The sequence below is a fragment of the Limulus polyphemus genome, unplaced genomic scaffold, assembly GCF_000517525.1.
Source record: "Limulus polyphemus unplaced genomic scaffold, Limulus_polyphemus-2.1.2 Scaffold8663, whole genome shotgun sequence".
Lineage (NCBI taxonomy): Eukaryota > Metazoa > Arthropoda > Merostomata > Xiphosura > Limulidae > Limulus > Limulus polyphemus.
In genome coordinates, this window is record NW_013674273.1 from 6,432 (window position 1) to 19,076 (window position 12,645).

Consider the following 12,645-nt stretch of genomic DNA (forward strand, 5'->3'; position numbering starts at 1 on the left):
TTAGTTTTTGTTTTTTTGTAAGCTTTGATTATAGACCAGGATTAGATACCCTGTTATTTTAAGGTGTAAAGGAAATTAGGGTAGTAATTGTTGATCATGACCTCGTCTAATTCCTAAATGTTCCTAAAGAACAAGATAAAGAATACAGTGTTAAAAATATAAGAAGCTTAATGCTAATGACAGGTACGAGTATTTATAACCACCCTTCGCCAGTTTGGAAAAGGCGTTCACATCATATAATTTGAAATTTGTTTTTGATAAACGCTGAAAACGTCCTTTTCAAGTTTATTTACTTCCTTCATGTACTAGTAATACTCTTTCTTATTGGAAATATATCGTAATATTGGTGTTATTTCTCTTCATTGTACCAATCCCTGGTGGGACAGAAGTAAGTCTTCTGATTTACAACGCTAAAATCAGGGGTTTGATTCCCCTCGGTGGACACAGCAGATAACCCAATGTGGCTTTACTATAAGAAAACACACCCACACACACACTCATTGTGTTGATTCGTTTATGTGTATTTATACTTATTAAATTATGTTTCACTCCATTGTATAATAATCTACTATTTCTTGATGATTTTGTTACGACAGCGGAAGTCACGTGACCCTGGTAATACGTGATGAGTTTCTAAAAGGATTGGGGAACATCACGAATAATCCAGTATTTGCTAGACGCCCTCTATTCTTGTATAAAAGCGCGCCGGATAAAGCGAGACAATTAATCGGAACTGGAATAACAGACAGTGTTTGAAGATATAGACAGATAATCGAGTCAAGCCGTAAGAAAAGTGTGTAAATCATTGTGAATTATAGCGTGTGTTTAAGTTAAAGTGACTGTGGAAATTAAGTGTATTGCAAAGTTGTATTGAGAAATAATAAACTAGTTTTATTTAAGAAAGGACTTGTATCGCTGAAGTTCTTTGGAAAGAATTTTTACGGGTAATTAACAAACGACCAGAGATGTAACAATTTTTTATAACATTTATATATATACACATGGTATTATTTTTTACATAATTATTTCTCTCATAACAATGATGTTACGCGTAATCTCGAAGTTTATTTATTGTATACTTACACTTACTTCATTCTTTCAAATAATGTATTGTCAGTTGTGTTAGGCATTCTATCTGATAGGGGCTCTTAAATGTGCTTGAAAACTATGGTTTCAAATAAATCTGAGTTACTAAACATAAAATTTATAGTCTGAAAATCACTTTCTTTCCTGATCTGTAACTGCTTGAAAACAAGTCCAACAGAAGAAGTGAAAGTCTGAATTTGAATTAATTACCACAAATCCATTACAAAAAGGTTTTGTAGTACTATCATTGTTTCTTCAGGACAACCTATTCCTTTTCCATTAAATTATAATGATTTGTTTTATTAATTTCAGAGATGAACAATGTATTACATAACTTTCAAATTCACCAAGTTTACATTGTATTCTAATTCATCAGAAAAGCACTACATTGTTTGAAGGGTTTGGGTTTGTTTTGAATTTCACGTAAAGCTACACAAAGGTTATCTGCGCTAGCCGTCCCTAATTTAGCAGCGATAGCCTAGAGAGAAGGCAGCTAGTCGTCACCACCCACCACGAATAGTTGGTATGAGCGTCACATTATAACGCTCCCACGACTGAAAAGGGCGAGCATGTTTGGTAGGACGGGGGTTCGAACCCGCAGATTGCGAGTCGAACGCCCTAAGTTTTTGATCTGAGATTTAAGCCGGTAAAAGAGATTTAAACCATAACACAGATAATTAAATTTACCAGCCGAACTTTCATTGATGGTGTACTATTGTTGTAAATGAGCTTTTATCTCTCGGAGGTAGAATGTCATTATATATGTTATATAATTATATCTGGTGACTGTGAAGGCCATGATATATGGATAACGTCAGTGTCATGCTTCTCAAACCACTGGGCGACAACTCGTGCTCTGTGGATAGGGGCATTGCCATCTTAAAAGACGCCCCTCTCTCCAGTATAGAAATGGGGTTCAAGATGATCACTCAATACCTTTAAGTTTTGATTGGCAGCGACCTTGCCTTCTAAGGGTATGAGTGCACCCAGATCATGCCAGGAACCACCAGAACCCTTCACTGTTGGAACCAAGCACTCAAAGCTGTAGAATTCTTTAGGTTGGTGCCACACGTGCACTCGTCCATTTTTGGAGAACATGATGAAGGATAATTCATCTGACCATATCACATTTCTCCACTGCTCGGTAGTCCATAACCTGTGATCTTTGCACCACTGGATGCGCAACTATACATTGCCAGGTGTGATGAGTGGTTTGTGCACTGCAACCCGACTATGGTATCCCGTTGTGTGGAGCTCTCGGTGGACTATTTTTAATGCAACTGGCTGCTTTCAACCCAGCTTTTTGGTTAATTGATCTGTGGTTGCTCACCTCTTTTGCCTTGCAGTTTGAATAATGCACGGACATCACGATCCTGGAGTATGCACTTCCACTCCCTGTTGGCCTTGGCTGATGATATCTTTCCCTTGGAGTTCCATGCTGACATGACCTTAGACACTGTTGCTCGTGAAACATCAGTAGGTGGAGCTGTCTTGGTCACTGAAGTTCCCACCAAACGCGCCCCAACAATCACTCCTCTTTCAAAGTTTGTTTGCATACTGTTCTATATTGATGTTATCATCTACATGCATAGAGTATTTGTTGAGAAATCGCCCGAATAGTAACAAAGAAAGTAGCGTATGATCGGACAAACATGTATGAGTTGCTTTTCTGGTCTGTATAAGTTGTTTTGAAAATTTGTTCGTCAAAACACACATACACACCTGTTTTGTATAAAAGGGTGTGCTTTTGGTATAATCTTTTTCAAAACAGATGAACGCTTTGTTCAGACAATTTTTCTGTATTTGATGTAGAATAATGCCTCGTTACATGCTATAAGTTATCAAGCGTCAAATTGTTCGACTGTCCAGAAATTATATGAAGCAAACAGACAAACATATACGAGTTGTTATTCTGGTCTGTATAAGTTGTTTTGAGCATTTGTTCGTCAAACACACATACACACCTGTTTTGTACAAGAGGTTTGCTTTTGGTATAATCTTTTTCGAAACAGATCAATGCTTTATTCAGACAATTTTGTCACGGGCTAGAAGTTATAAGGCGTGAAATTGTTCGATGGCCCAGAAATGGTATGAAGTAAACAAACATTGCTGGAACAGTAGGATACCCCCAGTGTACTGTATCCAGAATCCTGAAACGTCATCGAAATATAGGAAACGTTGTTCCAGGAAAGTCTGCTGATAGGCTCCACATAACTGCTGCGAGAGATGACTGTGTTTTGATCATGTTAACGCGTGATGGTCGAAAGAAGTCTTGTAACACCTTACGACAAGAATGGTATCACATACATTCCAGTGTATCCAGAATAACAGTGAATAACAAGCTGACGAAACAATGTTATTTTGCAAGAAGGGCTATCTGTAAACCGATATTAACTATAATTCATCGCCGTCATCGTTTTACTTGGGCAAGACAGCATGGCAACGTATAGTTAGGACACTGGTGATGTCATCTTTTGAGATGAATCCTGTTTCCAGCTTGTTAAAACTGGTGGTAGGATTCGTGTTCGTCGTTTACTTGGAGAACAGATGATGTAAAATTGTCTTTCCCACAGGGAACACACACAGGAAGTGGTGCAGTACATGTTTGGGCAGCTATTCGTCCTGGTGGAAAAACTGCTCTTTATATCCTCCATGAAAGCGTTAATGGCGCCTCCTACTGGCATCACATAGAGATGATATTTCTGCCATATGCTAGGGCAAGGTTTGGAAATAACATCATTATTATTAAGATGGAATATAAATACACTTAACATTGTCAAACTGGGAAATGCATGTCATATTAAAAATCCGCATATGCAATTTGTATAATGAGGCAGGTTCTATGGACATCATGAACGATTTATAAGAACAACAAACAATTTTATAAGACACCTGCAGAGAGATGTGTAATTTGGCATTCCACCTATCACAAGATAACCTTACCAAAACAAACATAATGACAAACTATAATATCAAATTATTATATATTGCGACTGTAGCCTTATATCAATTCATATTAAACGTTCAGTACTTGTTTGGTCATCCTCGTACTCTAATAACCTATACAAGGTGACATGGCATGCTGTCGATGAGATTGTTGATGTAATACACCGTGATTTTATTCAAACTTGTCAATAGAAGACGCTGCAATTCAGCTACAATAGCTGTTTTAGGTTAACAATTTTTCGACTCATTTCTGCCCGACAGTTCTCAATGGGATGACAATCTAGAGACTTTGCTGACCATGGCAATCTTTTTATGTCCTCCTACTCGAGTACAATACGTGCACTGTGGGTAGTAACATTGCCATCCTGGAACACAAAGTTATTTCTAAACCTTTCCTAGCATATGACAAAAATATCTTCTTTTTTGTGTGATGTCTGTAGGAAGTGCCATTAACGTTTTTCCTGAGGATATGAATAACAGTTTTTCTACCATAATGAATAGCTGCCCAAACATGTACTGCACCACCTTATGTGTATTCCCTGTGAGAAATATAGTCTTCCCTCATTTGTTCTCCAAGCAAGTGACGAACACGAATCCTACCATAAGCTTTAACAAACCAGAAACAGGACTCAACTGAAAATATGACATGTTGCCAGTGTCACAACTGTAAATTGGTATGCTGTGTTACCCAAGTAACAGGGTGACGGCAGTGAATTCTAGTAAATATTGGTTTGCAGATAACCCTTCTTTCAAAATCACCTTATTTGATCAGTCTGCTATTCACTGTTCTTCTGAATACCTTGGAATGAACGTGTTCGTGCCATTTCTGTCTTAAGGTGTTGCAAAACTTCTTTCGACCTTGATGTGATAAGCTCATCAAAACTTGGTCATCTCTAGCAGAAGTTTTTCGGCACTTACCAGTAGACTTACATGGAACAACGTTTCCTGTAGTCTGATGACGTTTCAGGATTCTAGATACACTACAATGAGGATACGCTGTTGTTCTGACAATGTCTGTTTACTTCATACCATTTCTGTACAGTCGACCAGTTTGATGCCCTATAACTTCTGGCATGTGACGAGGTATGATTCTACACCAATTAAAGAAAAATTGTCTGAATAAAGCGTTGAAATATTTCGAAAATAAATGTACCAATGATACAAGATAGGCACGTATGTATATTTTGACGAACAAATACTAAAAAAAAAAAAAAACTTATACAGACCATAATAACAACTTGTACATGTTTGTCCGATCATACGCTACCTTCTCTGTTACTACTCGTACATTTACTCAATAAATATTCCATGCATGTAGACAATAACATCAATATAGAACAGTATCCAAACATTTTGGCCAAGACTGTAGATGTCAGAAACTCTGCAGCCGAAGATGTGTCAACAAAACTATAGATGGAGGTTGATGACAGATGGAAGACGTGAAACTGATACATACAGCTTCTATTCATGAATTGCAGTATCTCAAGACTTGAAGCTACTTGTTTCTTTTCAATATTTCACATAAATGGTTAGAAAATGAATGGAGTATCAGATCCTCTGTGGGATTGCCCTGAGAATGATGATGTGTCATAAAACACCTAAACAGTATACACTGTTAAATTGCAAGATATCAATAATAGTGGTCGCGAGTTGTTTGTGTTTGAGATGATAACATAACCAGTGACAAGAAGAAGAGATGTGTAATTTAAATGCCGATAAATCATAATTACATTGTGGTTATATAGCATGATTGTACAGCCTAAAAGGGGAGAAATTTATTACTCTTACGTTGAGTCAATGCTAAGAAAACTGATATGCTGAAATTAAGAAAATCGTCGATGTATAATAATTGTACAATATTTGTAAAAAACAAGTAGGTGTGGTTATACGTCATGAATTGTGACTGTCTGAAAAAATATATTAGAATAACATGTCATTCTAATGGTTATGGCTATATTTGGATATGTAAAAATGGCATTAAGACTCTTAAAACAAGTTCAGAAGAATTTAATTGAATATAGCTTTTGACACTAAACAAAGTGATATCTGAGAAAGCTCACACACTCATAAAATATTTCAGACAAAGAAGTAGTTTCGCTGTAATTTGTTGTATACCTACTACATTGAATTGTTTATATGCATGTATTATACTTTGTGGTTGGTGACACAAAATGTGATCTGGTTGTATGTTTATAGCAGAATAGTCTAGTTTTGCTTGTTTCCATCTCTGATTACTTTATTTATTTACTATCACTTGAATTGCAGTATTCCAATTAAACGTGAGGCATTTGTCACTAAGTACTGCAAATTACGAGTTGGTGTTAAATAATGTGGAAAAAAAGAAACACATGTGAAGTCCACGTATTTTTTTAGTACATACCAAACTATTTCATGTATTCTTGTATGCACAAATTGAATACATACAAGAGTACAACTTATTCAGGCAAATAAACCGTTTTGGCATTAAACATATATTTTAGTTGATATATATACTAAATCATTTTCGGAATGTGTGGATAATACTGAATGTTTAGTCTCGATATCACTTCTGAACAAATTAATCATTATACATGAATTTATGTTAGCTGCATTTAATTGTTGTGTTAAACCATAATTTGGTTGTGGTTTTGGATTTCTTTATGAAGTCAAGCATGACTTCTACTTATTTTTTCAGATTACTGATAATTTGTATCAGAAGGCATTTTGGAGCTGTGAACATACAGGTTATGAAATCTTCAAGGTTAGAAGCATTGGTTGCTGCTTGTAAAGTATTGTTTAAATTTCAGTTACTGATGTGAGATGTCTTTTTCTTCTTGCAGTTTTATTTTTCCCTTCCCATTGGATCTGAGCTCTGTCTTTATTACAATCAGGCAATGATGTGGAACTTTACATGTTGGTGAGATGGCTGAACTCACTGACTTGTGACTGATACTAGAGGTCAGCATGGTCAAAGGGTCTGGCACATATATTGTTCCATAAGAACCTATGTGCATTGTATATTCACTAGTGATTGAAATGAGCGTATCTTGATGTAATGGTGGCATTGCATTTGCCATAAACGATGTTAGACACGGCGCTGTGCTACTCAGGAACTTTTGCCATTTCCTTTGGCATCAGTAGGCCTGATTAGCACACCACCAGCTAATACTGAAAAAGGAATATATTGAATTATTCGTTGAAATACATTGATTTTATTGACATGTTCTGACCATTCATAAAGGTATAGAGTTGACAGGAATGAAATCACTCAAAAACGAAGAAGGAATCGTGACTTATACGGACACTGTCATTTTATCGAATGTATTGGTTTATATCAGATTTGCTACTTGATTTATGGAATTAATAGACTGCTTACAAACTTGTTAAACGATTACCAATTTCATTGAACATAACAATGACCAAGTCTACTCTTACATTCATAACTAAGTTGAAGAAAGGCAATATCACTAATACGAGCAATATTTCACTTCATTCAGTGCACCCATGTCGCCACCCTACTTAGTCCTTAGTAGTCTTATATATTGTTTTGTGATGCTAGGGCTTGGTCATAGTGCCTTGGAATTACATAGAGACTATCTCAGTAAGTTTCAGTTTGTTCAGGTCATTTGCTGGAACCATGGCCTTTCTCTACCACCCTATATTCGTACATATAAGGTGTAACCATTCAAGGTTTCATTTCTACAAAATCTAAATGATATTCTACCAAAACTAAATTAATTATAATCATCATTATGATTACCTCACCAAGTGGACAGGAGCTTATCCATTGACTGAAATATTAGCACAGTCAATCACAAATGTATTGTTCAACCACTACATTTCACTCTTTGGCATGTCTGGAGAGATTCATGGAGATTAGGGAAATAACTTGTTTGCAAAGTTCTGTCAAATTTTGGAAGTCGTACAGATACACACTTTATCATATCATCCTCATTCTGATAGTTTGGCTGAGAGGTCAGTGCATTTGTTTGTTAATCCCATATTAACTGAGATGTGGTATGGTCTGATGGTTAGGGCACCAACTCAAAATCTGTGGGTCGTGGATTCGAATCCCAGTCACCGAACATGCACGCCCTTTCGGGGGGGGGGCGTTATATTGCGACTGTTAATCCCACTGTTCATTCGTAAAATAGTAGCCCAAGAGTTGGCGGTGGGTGGTTTGACTAGTTGCCTTCCCTCTAGTCTATCACTGCTAAATTTGGGATGGCTAGTGCAGATAACCCTTGTGTAGCTTTGCGCGAAATTTAAATCAAAATCTAGACCTTTTTATATCCTTTGGACAAAGACTTTACTACCACCATTAATGGTCTCAGAAAGTACTTTCCATGATAGCACGACTTACAAATATTACTGTACAAGATAAAAAAAATGACGCACCTTCAAAATAAACTTTTCAAAAACAAATAATTTGGCCACACGACCAGAATGTTTCTTTTTTAAAATAATATGTTGTATTCAGGTCCAGAAACGCTGTGAAAAAACTGTAAAAGTTCAGGATTTTTAGACAAATGATAAATTGAACACGGCTCGTTTGTTTCGTTCGTTTTAGATCAAAGCCACATTAGGTTATCTGCTGTGTCCACTGCGGGGAATCGAACCTCAGATTTTAGAGTTGTAAATCAGAAGACTTATTGCTGTTCCATCACGGGACATTGAATACGGACAGGGAAGGAAAATAAGCAAACATTAGTGTAGTTTGAAACATAAACTTCTTTAAATACATACATTGTTATGTCATATGAACTGGCTGTGCTTCTTCTATGTTGTCTGGATGTTTTAGTTGACAAGAAAAAGAGACGAAATCGAAAGCAAGACACAGAACTATGGAAATATCTGACTTAAATACTCTAGCGAAACAAAGAAAGGTATCATATAAGTCTACACGTAACATACTTTAACCAATAGTTTACAAGCAATTTTAAGCTAAGCCATGTGAACAGGTTTCTGAATTGTCTGTTGGAACAGGTCACTTTTCAAGAAATCCGTACAGAAACATACACACATTACTTTTAGACTTTTGCAATATGTAGCTGTTACTAATGCAAAGTAAATAGTACAAGTTTATGATCTTGAAACTTCCAGTCGACGAAGATGTCATAACTACATTCAAAATTGTATGGAAATTTAGAAAAAAAAATTATATGAATACACCTTAGTAAATGTGTATTCTGCACTAGTTAAAATGGGTAAACTTCATAGCGATTTCACTAATTACGCTGTTACCAATGCAATGTGAACGATTGATTCGTGAAATCAAACTCAATAAAAGATCTTAAAGAACGAAGCGATGCGACCAGCTCAGTGTCTTACATTAACTAATATTTATTTTTTTAGACGTTTCAGAAGTGATTGAACCAGAAATTATAAAATGCTATAACATTAATTATCTTAACTCTTTATTGTACTTATCTCAGAGCCATTGATAAAAAGAATGCTGACTCTGCCTGCCGGACTCGCTGTGATTGGTCTAGTGGTCTTGATATTCGGAGCAAAGTAAGATTACAAAATACGATTCAAATTTGTCTGACGATAATATACAAATATCGGTGACTGGTGAGATGATCAATTGTTTGTGTTCCTTTAACTTATAAAGAGATAAACTAAAAGGGTGTAATCATAAGTACGTAGTACTTATAGTAGGAATGGGGCGGATACACCATACATGCAATACAAACTATTTACTCATATAGACCTTTAACAATTAAATAATAAATATTCAAAAGTATTTGGTGGACACTGTTAGATGTTACACAAACCACATACAAAATTACAAGTCATAGAACCTCTTAAAGTCAGCAGAGCAGATAGAAATACTTCACAAAACCACAAATTTCTCAATCTCACTAACTGACTGACATTGTTGAACGCTTCTAGATGTGTAACAAACAGACTTACCATAGTTATAAGTGCACCAATAATAAAACAGCACAGGGACAACGTGCTAGTGCTAGCGTGAAGTAGTTACTTAACTTAATTAACTAATTTATCAACCCTTAGTATATGCACACAACCATAACTCACACTACATCACCCAAATTACATTGCACACTATAGAGTGTGTGCCATCACATGTACAGCACATATGCAAACTCACAATGTGTACACGCAACACAAGTGAAGAGAATTCACACCACACATACACCATTATTTCCACATACATTATGTGCATTATGGTGCACAACCACACTGATGATATACATACAGGATATCAACACAAATGAATGAATGGTGCATAAGATCATGTCACCTTGTATGAAAACAATACATGAACAAGTGGAAAAAATATCTTAAAAAATTAAAAGTGTAAGAACGGGTGCACCGAAAATGAGGAAACAAGGTAGGAATGGCCATGGTGTAATAAAACTTCCTCTGTTCAACCTCATAAGGGGATGTGTCCGACATCTGGTCCATTCATGCTTCGTTTTTCTGTGTTCATGATATTATACAAGTTATGGGTACATACAAAAGTGTCTACGATTGGTATACTTTTGTATACACAGAAACTTCTTAGGATTTTTATCATTGTATTTTAATCCACCTGTATAGCTGATGTACGAAATCCTGTTGTCTTTTCATGCAATGCAAAAGAAGGGACAAATTGTAAAGAAAGAAAACATACAAGTTATCGGTCCACATGAATATCTGATTCTGCTGGTGTCGTATAAACAGCATTGCCTCCAATAATTCGAATCACAGAAACCTCTAGTTATTGTATGATAAACATAACTCAGTTTTATAAGTTTAGTCCACCTGGCTAATTGTATACAGGATTGAAAGAATAAACGAAGTAGGTATGAACCGATGTTGGACACTCCCCCTTGTGAAGTTGTACAGAGGAAGTTTTATTACACCGTTCTCATTCCTACCTTGTTTCCTCACTTTTTGGTACACCCATTTCTACCTTGTTTCCTCACTTTTTGGTGCACCCATTCATACATTTTCAATTTTCTTTTAATAGTTTATAGTCTGTTATTTTACGTTAGTCATAAATACGTTCTGGATATTTTTAAAAAGTTTAATGTTTTTTTTTATGTTTTTAAAAGAACTTTTGTCGTAAGTGTTTTAGCCTGGAAGACAGGAGGATACACAAAGTATTGCTGTTGGAGAAATAAACCTTCATATAAACAAATCAAAAGCGATGAGCAAGAGGCGGATACAATAAGTAGGAATGATTTGTTTCTTGGACACAACAATGATAATCGAAAATCGAAGAATGAAAATCGGAAAAGAAAACCAAAAAGCGGAGAACAAATAGCAATACCAACTAAAAGTGATGGTAAAGTGGTAAGATTGAAAGGAAGTAAAATAGTTTTCCCTCCTGACGTAAGTATTATTGAATTATTCTTGGGTTACATACGTAACCAAATTGTGAAAATTATTTTATGTTTCTATCAAGAGTTTTTTCTAAAGGATTTTTAACCTTCACGGTATTCTAAAGATGCGCCCCCCAAAGATGTTTTGTTTGTTTGTTTTGGAATTTCGCGCAAAGCTACACGAGGGCTATCAGCGCTAGCCGTCCCTAATTTAGCAGTGTAAGACTAGAGGGAAGGCAGCTAGTCATCACCACCCACCGCCAACTCTTGGGCTACTCTTTTACCAACAAATAGTGGGATTGACCGTCACACTATAACGCCCCCACGGCTGAAAGGGCGAGCATGTTTGGTGGGATGCGGATTCGAACCCGCGACCCTCAGATTGTGAGTCAAGCGCCTTATCCACCTGGCCATGCCGGGCATTTCTGCCAGTAGCTCAAATTGTGCTCTATATGCTTCCCACGTTGCCTTCCCATCGAATTCTTGTAGCCTCCTTTGCACTAGATCACCTCTGGCAGGACTGAAGATGTCTGCATTTGGGTTTAGCTGCAGGGTCTGGAAGGGGCTTCCCGTTGTCTGGGGCTGATTAGATTTATGGCTAATTTATCGTTCTTGTGTAAAAGACAGTAAATCACCCTTTAATGTATTTAATTCACTTTGAAATTTACTAATCTCTTCCATTTGTGTATGCTGGCCTTCTCTCAACTGTTGGAGTCTTTCTTCCTGTTTCTTTTCTCGTTCTTCTTGTTTTATTTTTTTGTTCAAGTTGCCACTGGTGCTGGTTTTCCTGCCACTGCTGTAGTCTCTCTTGATGTTTATTTTCTTTCTTCTCCAACCACTGGTGTAGCCTCTCTTCTTGTTTATTTTCTTTCTCAATCAACCACTGCTGTAGCCTCTCTTCTTGTTTCTTTTCTTTCTCCTCCAATCATGCTGTAGTCTCTCTTGTTTCTTTTCTCGTTCTTCTTGCTTTTTCTTTTTCTTCCATCAACTGCTCTAATCTCTCTTCTTGTTTCTTTTCTCATTCTTATTGTTTCTTTTAATTTTCCTCTAACAACTGCTGTAGCCTCTCTTCTTGTTTCTTTTCTTTCTCCTCCAACCACTGCTGTAGTCTCTCTTCTTGTTTCTTTTCTCGTTCTTCTTGCTTTTTCTTTTCTTCCCAACAACTGCTCTAATCTCTCTTCTTGTTTCTTTTCTCGTTCTTCTTGCTTTTTCTTTTCCTTCCAACAACTGCTGTAATCTGTCTTCTTGTTTCTTTTCTCGTTCTTCTTGCTTTTTCTTTTCCTTCCAACAACTGCTGTAA

General features: G+C 36.4%; 1 protein-coding gene and 1 long non-coding RNA gene across 2 annotated transcripts in view; one reads left to right on the forward strand and one right to left on the reverse strand.

Moving 5' to 3' along the window:
• Positions 1-19: 19 nt before the first annotated feature.
• LOC106475493 lies at positions 20-8,446 on the reverse strand. Its single transcript, XR_001291820.1, has 3 exons — positions 8,434-8,446; positions 2,619-2,622; positions 20-101 (listed from the first exon to the last, which is right to left on the reverse strand). It is a non-coding gene; the product is annotated as an uncharacterized LOC106475493 (long non-coding RNA).
• Positions 8,447-11,069: 2,623 nt separating this feature from the next.
• Positions 11,070-12,645, forward strand: part of LOC111083225 — a 6,300-nt gene continuing 4,724 nt past the window's right edge. Inside the window, exon 1 of the mRNA XM_022379580.1 lies at positions 11,070-11,355. The gene's annotated coding sequence lies outside the window, so the exon portion shown is untranslated. The remainder of the gene's footprint in view (positions 11,356-12,645) is intronic.